Raw genomic sequence first — 14,841 nt, 5'->3', positions numbered from 1 at the left:
ATAAAACAGCTGCTCTCCCGGCGAGCGTTGCTTCTCAGCGTTTGGCGTTCTTGAACTTCGGATTGTGTTTTCTGGTTTCTATGACTACGGACTGTGTATTTTGGACTTCTTTTGCCTTATCCTTCTGCAACCTCGTACCCAGTGATTTCACAGCTAGACCACGGATTGTTTCACGGATTGCATTTGGTCTTCCCCCTGGTAACTTCGGATACCTTCAGTCTTTGGAACTCAGGCTTCCAGAGCTACGTGCTGCAAGTAGCCCTGGTTCATAGACTCTGCCTTTCTGCATTCAGGTGCTGCTGGTGGGCTAACTGGTTTCTTTCCTCCAACCCGTGGTCCTTCCCATTCTCCAGCATTATGCAACAGGACTACACACCGATACCCGACCCTCCTTCAGATCCTCCCTCTGCTCCTTCATCTGGTAGGTGCTTGTTTATTTCATATCACTGGTACTGCAGGACATTTCTATTTTACCCATTTGCTTAGCCTGCCCATTTTCTTACAGCAGCCACCCGGAGGACTCAGTGTTCTGGTTCTTTCACCACCTTTGGCTCTAATCCTCAAACAGCGTGTAATTTCTATTCTTCGCTGTTTGTTGCTTAGGGACGGAGGTCCATTACTCCACTCTACAATCAAGTCTTGGCATTAACACGGATAATAAAATTCTAGCAAAGATACTCACAATTCGTATACTTCCGTTTATGCCGGCTCTGGTTCTCCCAGAACAAGCCAGATTCATTCCTGGTCAGTCCACACAAAATATCTTGCAACGCCTATTCTCCCTAATGCACAACGTCGATCCGGAAGTGCCTATAGCGGTTGCTGCTCTAGATGCCGAAAACGCCTTTGACTCCATCGAGTGGCCTTTCCTTTTTGAGGTACTGCGGCGCTCCAACTTCGGGCTGACATACATCAGGTGGGCCAAACTATTGTACACCGCCCCTAGGGCAACAGTATATACTAATGGCATAACATTGCCACACATCTATCCATCTAGGTCCTTCTCACCAGTCCTGTTCGCCCTCGCGATGGAATCCCTGGCCTGTCACGTTAGGGAACAGCACGCACACTGAGGTATACATATACATATGCAATTATCCATTATACCGTAACACGCAGACGATGTACTACTTTACGTTAAGCACCTCTGCCAAAACTTAACTCCACTAATACAAGAAGTGGTTTGATTCGGCGGATTCACCAGCCTGCGGATCAACTGGGACAAATCTGAGATCCTTCTCCTAACCCCTACAGTACAGCAGACAGACGTGGAAGATAGCTTCCGATGGTGCCCCCTGGGGATACGATACCTAGGCGTCAAGGTTTCCACCTCGTACAACAGCCTTTATAGAGAGAGCTATGTTACCCCGCTGGAGGTCCTAGAACAGAAGGTGGAGGCTTGGATATTACTCCTAATCTCACAGGCAGCCCGCATAGCACATACAAAGATGGTGCTACTCCCCAAACTTCTTTATACTTTTAACAACGTGCCTATCTGGCCTGTAGCAGCCTACTGGTCCTGTATTAGAAGTTGATGACAAGGCTGGTGTGGGCCGGTAAAGAACCCAGGAGAGCCTACAACACACTAACGAGCCCATACGAACAGGGCAGCCTCGAACACCCCGACATGTACCTATATCACCTGGCGGCTCAAGTCCAAAACATAGCCGGATGGAACCCTCCCACCACTGACTCCCCTCACTATCTGTTGGTGAAAGCAGTTGCCCGCCCTAACACCATACTAGGCATGATCTGGGGCAATAGGACACCCACCCCGAGAGGCAAGGCTCAACCCATTGCGGTGACCTGCAGAGCGTGGGACAAGATGAATCAATTACTGGGAACTAACCCCTTTTACCGACCAGAGTTGCCAATATATGATACAATAAGACTCCTGCTAACACGAGAGATCCCTTAAGGAACAGTTTCAGTTGCTGGGCATACAGACCCTAGGCGACCTGATACAGGAAGACAGATTTGTGCAATGGGAAGAGCTGAAACTCAGAGTGGAACACAATGTTGTAACCCTGCTCCACTATTACAGACTGCGGGGTATCCTGAAAACCAAATGGCCCGACTTTCCACAAATCCCACCCCCACACCCAGTCCAATGCTACGTAATTAAACCTTTAACCTCCAGCAAACTTGTCTCTACCATATACAGGTTGCTCGCAGCGGGGGGCGGACACAGTATCAAACATACAGAATCACATGGGAAACTACTCTGGGGGAAACTCTGACCGAGGGTCAATGAAACCAGATACATATCTTTAAATGGTCGGTACAGACTGGTCCACTACAAGTGTGTTCACCATATCTACTACTCCCCCTCTACCTCAGTAGATTCTTTCCGGAAAGGCCCCCCCCACGTGTAAGAGATGTGGGCGGACCCTGCAGACTTATCATGTAGCCTGGTGCTACATGATAATGTCTTGATGCTGTCCCTGCATCAAGACATTCTGGATGAACATAGAGGATGCAATGACAAGAATGCTGCCCCTACTGAGGGAATACTCGCCTAAACTATGGCTCCTAGCCTTAATTGAAGGGGGCTCACTAGCTGAGAAGAAACTACTGGGTATGGCTTCCGCACTGGCTAGATATCAGACAGCTAGGTCATAGGGGAAGGCCAACCCCCCCACATTTACAAAATGGGTGGAGAATATGTCTCTGTGTGAACAAAGGAACACCAGGTACACCTCTACACTGCCGGCCTCCAGCCGCCCTTTCGAATTACTGGCCACCCTTTAGACAATACTACTCTGAAACCAATCAAAGATCACAGTCTCCAGAATCATCCCAAGGTCATTAACAGGAATAAAGACGAGTCGGACTCTACTCCAGTTGTGGGACACATCTATATATCACACTGAGTGTCTGCAAAGCGACTGTACTGTGACCTGTAAACGAAGATACCCTTGTGACTTGGGGTTAGGGTAAGGGGGCAGGGGTATGTTGAAGGCTTCCATGCTGTTTTGGTGAGCTTTGTTAAAGTAAAAAAAAACAAAGAAAGTGTTTTTTAAAAAACACTAATAAACTGCAAGTATTCCCAGAAGACAACATATATCTATCTAAGGCTAGACGCAGCAGCAGCTGGCTCTCCATCAAGGACAGGACACAACTCAAAGTAGCCTCCCTTATGCACAAATGTCTCAATAATGCAGCCCCTAAATACCTCATGGATCTTTTTTGAAATAAAAATCTCAACACGCCCCTCAAGGACTGCACAGTCCTTCTGTCTAAAGGTCCCCAAATACAAGCTTAAGAAAGCAGGGAGAAGCAGTTTCCTGTTATCGCAGCTAAGCTATGGAACTCTATGCCTAACATCTTAAGGACTGAACAGCCTTTCCACAGTTTCAGAAAGAAGGTTAAAAATTGTCTGGTTGCTCAGGACGTATGACTGTCTCTAGGCGACTGCCTCAGCTTATTGTCCAAAATATTATGATCTGTGTAAACTGATGTACTGCGTTGTAAATTACTTTGTATTCCCTCTGATGTATAATTTTGTTAATGTGTAGGGGTAATTATTGTATTTTCGTATTGTCCACCTTTACTCCCCTTTACTTGTTGTGAAACTGTAACTTGTAAGTAACGTGCAATGCGCCCAGATACTTCTGGGTGTGGAGCGTTCTACAAATAAACAAAAACAAAACCCTAGTCAACTCCCTCAGCAGGAAATGTTCGTCTTCAAAAGAGATGGTTATATGCCCATTATCCTTCCAGTTCTTCCGCTCTTTGGCTTTCTGAAAACAGACAGGTTTGTCTCAAGGCTCTACCAGTATTTTGCTCCAGGACCCCAGAGGAGGGAGGAGCCTGGGCGTTCAAAGCTCTCTCCATCTCCTGGCCCCCTTGTCTTCTACACATTTCCTTCAATCCCCCTGATCACCAGGATTTCGAAACATATTAAGCTTGCCTAGCCTGAGTGTTTCAGGTAGTGCCCTGCTAGACCCACAGACCATGGTTCCCACTCCTCATGTTCCAAGCAGCAACTCCTCCAACTCTCTTACCTCAATCCTAGAAGAAGACAGAACACTGCTCAACAATTGGAGATGAGCAGTCTGGTCCATGAAAGGAAGGGGGTGAAGCAACACAGTCTGTCTTCTTGGCAGTTCAGGTTTCTAAAAATCATTCTGCCCTCTGCACCAATAGTAGATGCTAGAATACCTTTTCTGACTAGTATATAGCAGGAACAGCATTCTCCCTCTTGGCTGTAGGTCTGCTGACGTTGCAAGGTTTCTGCAGGATGGATTTCACATGGTATGCCCAGATTCCTCCTTTAGGGCACAGTGGGCGGCCATCCGTACTTTCAGGGCTCCATGTGTTCATGTCAGGGTATCTGGCATACACCTCCTGGGCAATTCCTATGTCTCAACCTAGGATCAATTCTCTTACTTCTGCCTGGGACCTCCCTCGGGTTCTGAGCTTTCCAGTGTCCCCCTTTTGAGCCTCTTCACTCCACAGACCTTAAGCACTTGATCTGAGGACTTTCTTTGGTCACCATTACCTCAGTCGGAGGAAAGGTGAACTGCAGGCATTCCTGTGTTCTCTGCATCACCTCTCAAACTCTCCAGAGGCAATCATTCAGCATTGTGATTCCACATTCCATCCACTGGTGGTTTCCAATTTTGCAGCTCTCTCGGGAAATCATGATTCTGGCAATTTAGACAGGTTTATGTCATGTCAGGAGACCAGTGAGCAATTGGCTTTCTTGTATGTAAGGAAGTAATTCTAACCTACCTGGACAGGACCACTCCCTTTGGGGCATTTACCAGTCTTTTTGGGTGCCTCAAGAAGGGTCACAAGGTCTCATTTCTTTCAATTAGCCGCAGGATTAAATAAACTATATCCTTGGGCTACTCAACTAGGGGGGTCCCCCTTCCTGACTAGGCAGTAGGGCAATCTACCAGATAAACTGCCACATTTTGGGCAGAGGCATGGCTGGCCTCTATGCTCGACATGTGCAGAGTTTCCACCTGGGCCTCGCCTAACTTTTGCTCATCACTACCGCCTTTCAATTCTGGGGCGAATCAATCATGGTTTTACTGCAACGGTTCTTCAATCTGTCCTTCCTTAAATCATTCTGTTTTCTTTGGGCATTAGAAGTTTCAGTATCCTCGCTCTGCCATGTTTATTTGTAGCCGATAATGGGTCAATCTCTTTAGTCTTTAGTAGTTTCATTAGTTAGGAATCGGAAGATGGGACATGTGGCTAATAATTGAATTACTAAACAGCAATCTGCATTACACCTAATCCTCTTCCTAGTCACAAGCTGACCATCCCTCCTCTCCAGGGTACAGATTACTCAGTCTCCTTGGGTATTGAGTGCCTTAAGTGGGCTCATCAAGGGGTGTGCCCTAACAGCAAGGGGGCAGCTGCTAGCCCGTTAGGCCACACCCCCTTGACGAGCTCCAGCTCCATGGGCTACTGGCACCCCTGCCAGACAGCCTTTTGTAGAGCTCATCTCTACATTCATTTTCTATAGGCTTGCCTGGCAGGGCACAGCGCCTAGCCTATTCAGCCTTAATGGTTGTGGTGCTGCCCCTTTAAGGACACATGCACGCAGCGGAGTAACGTTACACTCCGCCTCATGCACTATAAATAAACGGGGAGTTCCCGGCCACATCAGAGCGACCGGGGAGCCCGAACCGAACGCAAGTATGTCTGAGTGTCCTTTGTGAATGGGAGTGGGGCTCACAGGATTCCGGACACTGGAAGGATGCAACAGTGGCGACGAAGGTGGGATTCACAGACTCGGGCACGGCGGTGAAAGCAGGGAGGTTCTGTGCATTTATGTGATCACCTTTTCCCTACTTTAAATGCTGCAGACGTACCACGTGGTTTGGCCGCCATTTTGCTACATAAACTCGGGATGGTCAGGCTCAATTTCTGGACTATTTATTGGCGGAACAGCTAATAATGCACAGTTTGTGCCTTAGAAGTCTCTTTCTTCACTTTTACATTGAGTGTGAGGTGTGGAGCTGGGGGAGGCCTACACGTTCCTTTGTCTATTCCCCTGGGCCCATCCTGCTCAATTTTTGGAGCCACTGGAGTGGCTAGGTCGTCCCTGGGCAGCATCATAGGCCCACTCTGCACATTGTTGTTGGTGGTACATGCCTGGTGCCCCATTTTTCATCATTTTGGACATTTTACTGCAGTGCATGGAGGGGTGCGCAGGCCTATTGAATGCATGGTGGTGAGAGAAGTCATCAGATCATCACTGGTGAAGGAGTTGTGTCACACTCATCCAGTTTGCTGCGACATTGCCTCAAGGACATTGTCACACTCATATTCTGGGTGCACAGTGGTGAGTTGCGGCCTCATTTAAATACAGTGGGATGCGTGTGTGCTCGCCATCATGAATGCTCAAGCAGCACCTCCAGGGTCGCAGGCTCTGCCACAACAACCGTGGCCCCAGGCTCCGGCTCACCAGCCACTGATCGGAATGAAATCGCCAGGGGAACTCCAACCAATGCCCGAGTTTAAAATCTTGGTGCCTCGTACAGTCTGGGACCACGCTGGAAGATGTGGATCGACAGGCTGGACATGTGCTTCATGGCCACGATGGAAACCAATGATGACAGCAAGGTGGCGACACTGCTGGTGCATGAGGTCTTCCAGTCCTTGCAACACCCAAACACCTCCTATGATGCAGCGAAGGCCGCTTTGCAAGAATATTTCCTGCCACTTGCAAACGTGGACTATGAACATTATGTCATGGGCTCTGCTCGCCAAAAGGATGAGACTTTGGACACTTTTTACGGCAGGCTGCGTCTGCTAGCCCTGCTGTTTGCATGGGACAATTCTCACACGATGATCCGAAATCAGCTGATCCAGGGATGTGTGTCAGGAAAGCTACGCAGGCAGGTGCTGCGTGAACCCACAATTTCACTACCTCGCATCTTGGAGCTGGGCCAATGTCAGGAAGTGTCGGAGGTGAGAGCGTCCAGAATGGAGGCGGGAGTGCGCCCAGGGAGCTCGTAGGTGTGCGCAGTTGGCCGTGGCCAGGGTGGCAGAGGTACTAGACACCCAGGTGTAAACCAGCGTGACCGGGGCACCAGGAAAATGGACTCCTGTATGAAGTGCGGATATGATCTTCTGGACCCTGCTGAGTGCCCTGCGCTGGGGACGTCATGTGGCCGCTGTGGGGCGTCGGATCACTATGCCCGGATGTGCAGAGCTCCGCTGCTGGTCGTGGTCCCTAGGGGGACTGTAAGAGCAGGATTCATTCGGCAACAACGCCCGCCCAACGTGACCCAAGTAGATCAAGAGGAAGACAGTGCCCCTCCGGAGGACTAAGATGAGGAGGAGAATGTATTTTTTGTGTCCAGTGTGGGCATTCTGCGCTCCAAAAACAGGAGACAGCCGAGGTGCCTGGTGAGAGTGAATGAATAATCGGTTCTGATCGACTCAGGGGCTTCCGTGAACGTAATGGCCCGAGAACACTAAGATGGCATGCAATGTCCACCGAGGCTAGTCACTCCCAAAGCAGGCATCTTTACATTTGGTCGGGAGCAGCCAATCCCGTTGGATGGTGAGTTTGTGGCCAAAGTGGGACATGGTGAAGCGTCGATCAGAGCCTGTTTCTACGTGAGGACGGTCAGCAGCAATACCCTGCTGAGCTGTGCTGCGGCAGCGGAGGTGTTGGGCATTGTCAGTTTTGCCTACTCTGTATGTGAAGAATGTAAAGGAGCTGCTGGCGAAGTACAGTCGGCTGTTTAAGGGCATTGGAAGCATGGCAGGTGATCCGGTGAGGCTCCACATCAATGAATCCATGCAACCAATTGCACTGAAGCATCGCTAGGTCCCGTTCTACCTCAGGGACTTGGTTCATGAAGAGCTGGACAACCTTGTCAAACTGGACATCAGTGAGAAGGTGGCAGGTCCGACACCGTGGGTTTCTCAGATTGTCAACGGCAGGAAACCGAAGCAGCCAGACTCAGTACGGATATGTGTGGACATGCGGCTTCCGAACAAAGCCATCAAACGGGAAAGCCATCAGACACACCATAGATGACAATCTCTGAGTTGCAAGGGGCCCGTTTCTTCTCAAAGCTGGACTTGAGGGCTGAATACCATCAGGTGGTGATACACCCAGAGTCGCGGTACATTACCATATTTACCACTCATCGTGACCTTTATCGCTACAAACGCCTGAGCTTTGGGGTGTCATTGGCGGCGGAGGTCTTCCAGAACATCATCAGCGGTGCTTTGGCTGATCTGGCCAGAGTATCGAACATTAGTGATGACATTTTGGTGTTTGCTCGATTGGAGGCAGAACATCTTTGCCAGCTTGCCAAGACTTTTGAGCGGCTCCAGTGTCTGGGTCTAACATGGCACCGGGACAAATGTGAGTTGCTGAGGACTGAAATTGAGTTTTTCGGATTTGTCTGGGGGTGTGTTACCTGACCCCAGGAAGATAAAGGACATCGTTGAGGCTCGATCTACAGAGAAAGTCTCCGAAGTGCGCAGTTTTCTGGGGATGATCACATATTGTGGCCAGTACATCAGGAACCTAGCGTCCCGATCGGAGCCGCTGCGAGCCCCGACAAAGAAAGACGTCACATGGCAATGGGGGCCGCTGGAGCAAGCAGCGTTTGAGGACATTAAAGGGGGCCCTGACTGCGGAGGACACAATGGCTTTCTTTGATCCGTCACTCCAAACTGATATCATGCTGGATGCCAGCCCATTATACTGGGTGCTGTGCTCACTCAGGTCGATGCAAACTCTGAGATCTGCCCTGTCGCATACGCCAGCAAAGCCCTGTCTGAGACGGAGCAGATGTACTCTCAGATCGAGCGAGAGGCCCTGGCAGTCCTCATGGGGCTGTCGCCACTTTGGCTGTATGGGTTGGGGAGGCCAGTAACGGTGGTCTCTGATCATAAGCCACAGTTGATCATACTGGCTGAGTCGTCGTCCAAGCCACCAGCAAGGATCGAGCGGTGGATGCTGGCCCTGTTGGAGTACTGGGTATCCCTAGTGTAGCGGCCCGGTAACATCAATGCAGCCAACTAACTCAAGACATCCGAGAGGGGGGGTACTGGAAGCGCCACAGGACATCAGTGCGGAGGAGGCGGATGAGCATGTCCGGCTGGTGGTGGAGGCGGCCACACCCGGTGCCTATTTCCGAACTGGAACAAGTGGCTGCGGAGGATGAGTGCTTCAGCATCCTCAAGGCAGCCCTCCAGCATAGGTCGTCGACGTCCGTGTTGGACACGTTGGCGCTAAGGACTCAGGAGGCCAAGGCGGCATTATATGGAGAGTCAGGGATGAGTTGTCATTCTCTGAGGCTGGTCTACTGCTCCAGGGTGACCGAATTGTGGTGCCATAAGCAAAGATCTTGCAGGTGATTGAATTGGCACACTAAGGACATCAGGGCACCGCCAAAACAAAGGCCTTGCTGCGCCAAAAGGTGTGCTTCCTGGATCTGGAGAGGCGAGTTGAAGAGTTTGTAGCGGCCTGTGTGTGTTGCCAGGAGGAGTCACCAGTTCAGAAGGAACCCATCATAGAAATCCTGCAGCGGGGCACCAAGTCCTGGGAAGTGGTCCATTCTGACTTTGGGTCCACAGGACAGGACACACATTTTCTGGTGATCATGGACAAGTGGTCCAGGTAACCGGAGATGCAGTTTGTGGAATTGGTGGCATTTGAGAATGTCGCTGTCACAGTCGAGAAGATTTTTGTGACCCATGGACTGCCTCAGGTGCTGTGCTGGGACAATAGGGCGCCTTTCCAGGGTGAGAGCTTTGCCCACATGATGGAGGAGTATGGGGTTCACCATCGGAAGATGACGCCGCTGTGGCCCAGTACGAATGGCGAGGCGGAACGCCCGATGAGGACTTTGAATAAGGTCTTTCAAATTGCTCAAGGCCAGGGTCAAAGTTTGCAGAGGGCCCTCTACAAGTTCCTATGGGAATATCAGGCTATCCCACACACATCCACAGGGGTGGCGCCGGCTGAGGCAATGTTCAGGCGTTGCCAGAGAGGCCTCTTACCGGAGGTGGGCGAGCGTGAGCCCACTGTCATCAACGATGAGCAGGTGGAAAAGGAGAGGAAAGCAAGGACTGAGCACGAGAACATCCGATGAGGACTTTGCCCCCAACAGTTCGTCCCACGTGATGAGGTGTTAGTCAGTAATCGCCATCCACACGGGAAGCTGTCGCTGACCTACAAGCCGAGTCCCTTGGACGTGGTGGCAATGCAAGGATCGATGGTGACGGCGTCCGATGGGGCTGCCTCTGTTAACATGCAAACCCAGTTTCTTTAAAAGACTGGGAGAAGCCAGGCCGGAGGCAGCGCAGAGAAGGGACATGACTGAGGTACCGGACGAGGGCAGTGGCCTGGTCCACCTGCCAAGTTCCCTAGTTCAAGGGAGTTCAGGTGAGGGCCCAATCCCAGAGGAGGGCAGGAGGTATCCCCAGAGGATTGGAAGGGGGAAGCCTGCCCACCTAAGTGACTACATTTTGGACCACTGAACTAGTGGGAACACCCCGTGGACTAGAGGTGACATGCAGGAAGGGGGTCACTGTTATTAAAAGAGGTCTGGCATTTTGTGTGCTTATGGTTTGGTAGGTAGCAATCCTTTGTTCGTTGTTTTGTTATGAAAAAGGAGAAGCGTGGTGCTGCCCCTTTAAGGGCACACGCACGCAGCGGAGTGACGTTGCACTATAAACGGGGCATTGCCGGCCGCGTCAGAGCGACTTGGGAGCCCGAACAGGACGCAAGTGTGTCTGAGTGTCCTTTGTGAACGGGGGTGGGGCTCACGGGATTCCGGAGGGATGCAACAATGGTGGTGCTGCCCTCGCCAGTTTGGGAGGGGCATCGTCACCATCAAGGCTGAAAGGGTGAGGATTTAGAAAACAAGGCCTGTGCTTCCAGCGGCCTCACGTTTCTCTCCATAATGGTGGCGCCGTCCCACGGGCATCTCTTGCTTGAAGGGATGCCTCACAGGTGCGGCAGCCCCCATTATGGATGAAAGGAATTTTTTTCTGAAGCATGAAGCTCTTGCACACGAGCGAGAGCTTCAGGATTTAGAAAAGAATCCTTGTCATGTAGTGGCCAGGGCTGCCTGGGGAGACCAGTGAGCCAGACATGCCAACATTTGTGAGCTGCAAGAGTGAGATTTCGCCACAGAAATCGGGAGAATATATTTTTCCCATAGGATTTCATTGGAGTTGTAATTATGTTCATTGAAAAATCGTGAGTCTCCCGCCTAAATCTGGAGGGTTGGCATGTATGCAGTGAGCCCCGGCAGGGTCCCGCCTCAAAACGAGATTTCGGGGCTCGTCCCCGGCCCACTTAAAGCCCTATAGGATTTGAGACCAGCAGCAGCCTTTTTATACCCATGTAGGTGGAGGTAAGCGGTTGGTAAAAACACGTGTTTTGGGGTTTTCAGGTTGCGAAAAAGTGTGGGAGAAGGCAAACACTCTTCATTAGTTAGAACTGTGATGAGGATGAGTAGGCCTAGGCGTATCAAGTGATTCGAGCATTCGATTTGTAAGCCTGTTATAAAACTAAAATGTAAGAGTATAAAAGGAAATCTGAAAGTGCCATGAACAAAGCTGTACAAGATTTTTAATGGATTTTGTCTGTTTGGCAATTTTATGTTTTCCCCGGTGTTTTGCCATTCTGTCCTGGAATTCTGAATGGTCACAATTGCTGTAAATCGATCATACATTGCTTTCCATTACACATATAAGGTGGTAGTAACGAAGTATGGTATCTCAAAGAGTTTTGCAATATAGTGCAGGTTTGTGCCAAATTAACTAGATTTTACCCCCATTATTTTTCATATACACTGTCAGTGTCACTTCTTTTAGTACACACCCGCCAGATTGATATTCTCAACTGAAATCCGAAATCTATCAACACTTTACTGATCCCATGCACAATAGTCAATTTTAATTGGAAAACATATTTTCTAGATAACAAACCTACTCTCCGGGTACAAAATATATATTTTTTCAATTTAAGAGAGCCCATAAGGAGATCACAAACCGAGTTCTCCACTTCCTATTTAAGGGGAAACAAGAACCATAGAACATAGGCACTCCCACTTCTGACAGCGCAATGCTTACGTTCGCCTGGCTAGCCTACAAGTAAAAAAAAATCTCAGTAGGTGCCGCTTATGAATTACAGCCCTTCTCGGCCTCGGTACCTGTAGGTGTTCGGGTCTTCAATGTTCGCTAGCCTATAACAACCATTAAGATGAAAACCTGCGCCACTACAGATGCAGAGAAGGGGGAGGTACAGCCGCTTTGAAAAACGCTCGCGCGCTCTGCAGCATCGCAAGACGTCACGAAATTGACATAGAAGTAGGACTGAAATGTTTATAATTACGGCTTTTCCCCAGGGCTTACCTTCAGTGGGGCAACAAAGCGCCATGATAGAAAGTTATCTGTATTTTGTTGGTTCTAATTGGTTGAAGTACCACTTGAGGAAACGTGATGTTCATTTGGCGTGTCCGATATGTATAACATGCGCAATCATGTCATATACAGAGCTCTCAAGATTCCCCATGATGAGGTCTCACAGGCATTGTTTCTCCCCTCGGAGTTCTGGGACTTATATTTTTTCTTTTACTGTGGTAAATTTAGGAAGACTACAAATCCCAGAATTCCAAGAAACAACAACAATAGATAACTTTCCCGGCATTGCACGGGAAAACGTGAAACATTTGCATATGCCATTATTTCCCAGTGCTTCGTTTGTTTTGGCACGTACTCAACCACCTTGTGGCCAAAATATTTCTCCAGTGAGGAGAGACAGTGGAATCACAATTTAGAAGCCGAGTATTCATTTGCATATTTGCCAACATTCTGTGACCAAAAAGATGTAGGATTTTTCAAGCTTCAAAAATAATGCTGACATTGTTGTGTACGCCTTACGTCCCGCTACGCGGTGACGTAAGGCGCTGATAATAAAAGCCCAGCCTCTGCTACGCGTGGGCAGTTCCGGGCATACAGCAATACTGGCGTGTCCGCGTCTCTCTGCTCCGGCCGGAGCTGCGCAGTGGGGCCAGATTTGCGCAGCTGTTCTTTCAGCATACCATTGATCCTTTCAATTAATCCTGAAGCTGCAGAGTATTATGGCACGTGCTAGAGCCACTCAATACTCTTTTCCTGACAGTATTCCTGAATTAATTTGCCTTTGTAGTGTGACCCATTTTCACTTTGAATCTGCAAAGGCACCCCGTAATGCAACGTGATCTGATCCAACAACTTAATGGTGTTCAGTTGTGTGGCACGTTTGCACGGCAAAACCATCATATATTCAGAGTATGTATCCACAATGGTGCATGCATATTGACAGCCTTTACTGATTGGCAGGGGACGGATGTAATCACTCTTCCAAATTTGACCTAGTAATTTTCCTCTTGGCAATGTACCCTGGACACTCTGAGGGATAGGCCTATGCTGTTGGTGTTGGCACACTGGACATTGCAACATGATTGTTTTCACTACCTCTAAAGGAATACCGATTCCTCAAGCTTGTGCCCACCTGGTAGTAGCCTTTTCTCCAAGGTGCCCACATTTCTGATGAGCCCACTTGGCCAAACCCTCCAAATCGTCTTCCTGAGCCTCCGTATCCACAGATGAAATCTTGGTGTGTTCATCTGCAACAGAATTAAACCAACTTTCTAATGAATCTGTAGCACAATGCGCATCCACATGATACACAGTGACTTCACTTTGTGATAACATTTCCGCAATATCTTGCCATAGTTCTTTTCCCCACAACTCTTTTGAATGAATCATCCGTCAATTCTTTTGCCAGGTTGGCAGTCACACCGCCAATCTATTCACCACTGACCATGAATCTGTGTACAAATGACATTGACCAGGGGTCTCTTGTTTCAATGCTTGGTAAACTGCATAAAGTTCTGCAAACTGACTGCTCTTCCCTTTCCCTGACGTTGTTAAAATCCTTTTAGTGTTGGGATTGTATGACACCGCTTTCCAGTATTGCTCGGTTCCCACATATCGGGCCGAGCCATCTATAAACCAGGCATGCTCTGTCTGCTCTACGGTCAGATCGCCATAAGGTACTCCCCATTTCACGGGAGACTCGCGTTTCTTAGACACTTCCGGTGGTATGTAATCTGAGGGTGGTATGTTGGCTACTTGCTCATGTAATTTTGCAACTCCACCCTTCCCTGATTTAGCTCTGTCCTGAATGTAGCATTTCCATTTGATTATTCTGGCTTCTTGAGCATGTCCTATTCTGTGGGTTTTAGGAGAGCACAGCACTCATTATATAATCGGTATTTCAGGCCTCATCAAAACATCATGCCCCACTGTCATTTGCTCAGTATCAACCAGGGCCCAGTAACATGCCAGCAACTGCTTCTCAAACGGAGTGTATGAGTTACCAGCATCGGGCAATTTACGACTCTAGAACACCAATGGCACACGTTTCCTGTCCTGTTTCTGCCACACACACCAGTTAGCGTAATTGTCTTACATAGACACATTCAATTCCACTTCGCCTTCCTTCAATGGCCATAAATCAAGCACCTGATGCACAGTGTCTTTCGCCCAAATCGAATGGTTTTTGCTGCTCCTTCCCCCACTGAAACTCATATTTCTTTCATGTCACTTTGTAGAGGGGAGCCAGTATCTGCCCTAAATGGGGAATGTGCTGTCTCCAAAACCCAAACAGCCCTATGAACTGCTGAGCTTGCTTTTTGCTCATTGGAGTGTTGAACTCAAGAATTTTCTGTCGGGCCTTTGGCACCATCTCTCTATGCCCATTAAGCCACTGAATCCCCAAGAATATCACTGTCTCAGCTGGCCCTTGAATTATGTTCGGGTTAATCTCCCACCCTCGCTTCTTCAATCCTT

At 49.1% G+C, this 14,841-nt stretch overlaps 1 long non-coding RNA gene across 6 annotated transcripts in view; it reads right to left on the bottom strand.

Moving 5' to 3' along the window:
- Window positions 1-12,284, bottom strand: part of LOC138580471 (uncharacterized) — a 940,189-nt gene extending 927,905 nt beyond the window's left edge. For all 6 annotated transcript variants that reach the window (XR_011304271.1, XR_011304266.1, XR_011304268.1 and 3 more), the window contains exon 1: window positions 12,156-12,284. This is a non-coding gene — a long non-coding RNA (uncharacterized lncRNA). The remainder of the gene's footprint in view (window positions 1-12,155) is intronic.
- Between the last annotated feature and the right edge of the window lie 2,557 nt (window positions 12,285-14,841).

This window comes from Ambystoma mexicanum, chromosome 3p (assembly GCF_040938575.1).
Source record: "Ambystoma mexicanum isolate Mex_15411 chromosome 3p, UKY_AmexF1_1, whole genome shotgun sequence".
In the NCBI taxonomy this organism is placed as follows: domain Eukaryota; kingdom Metazoa; phylum Chordata; class Amphibia; order Caudata; family Ambystomatidae; genus Ambystoma; species Ambystoma mexicanum.
The sequence above is the reverse complement of the archived record's forward strand: the minus strand, read 5'-3'. Positions and strand labels throughout refer to the sequence as shown.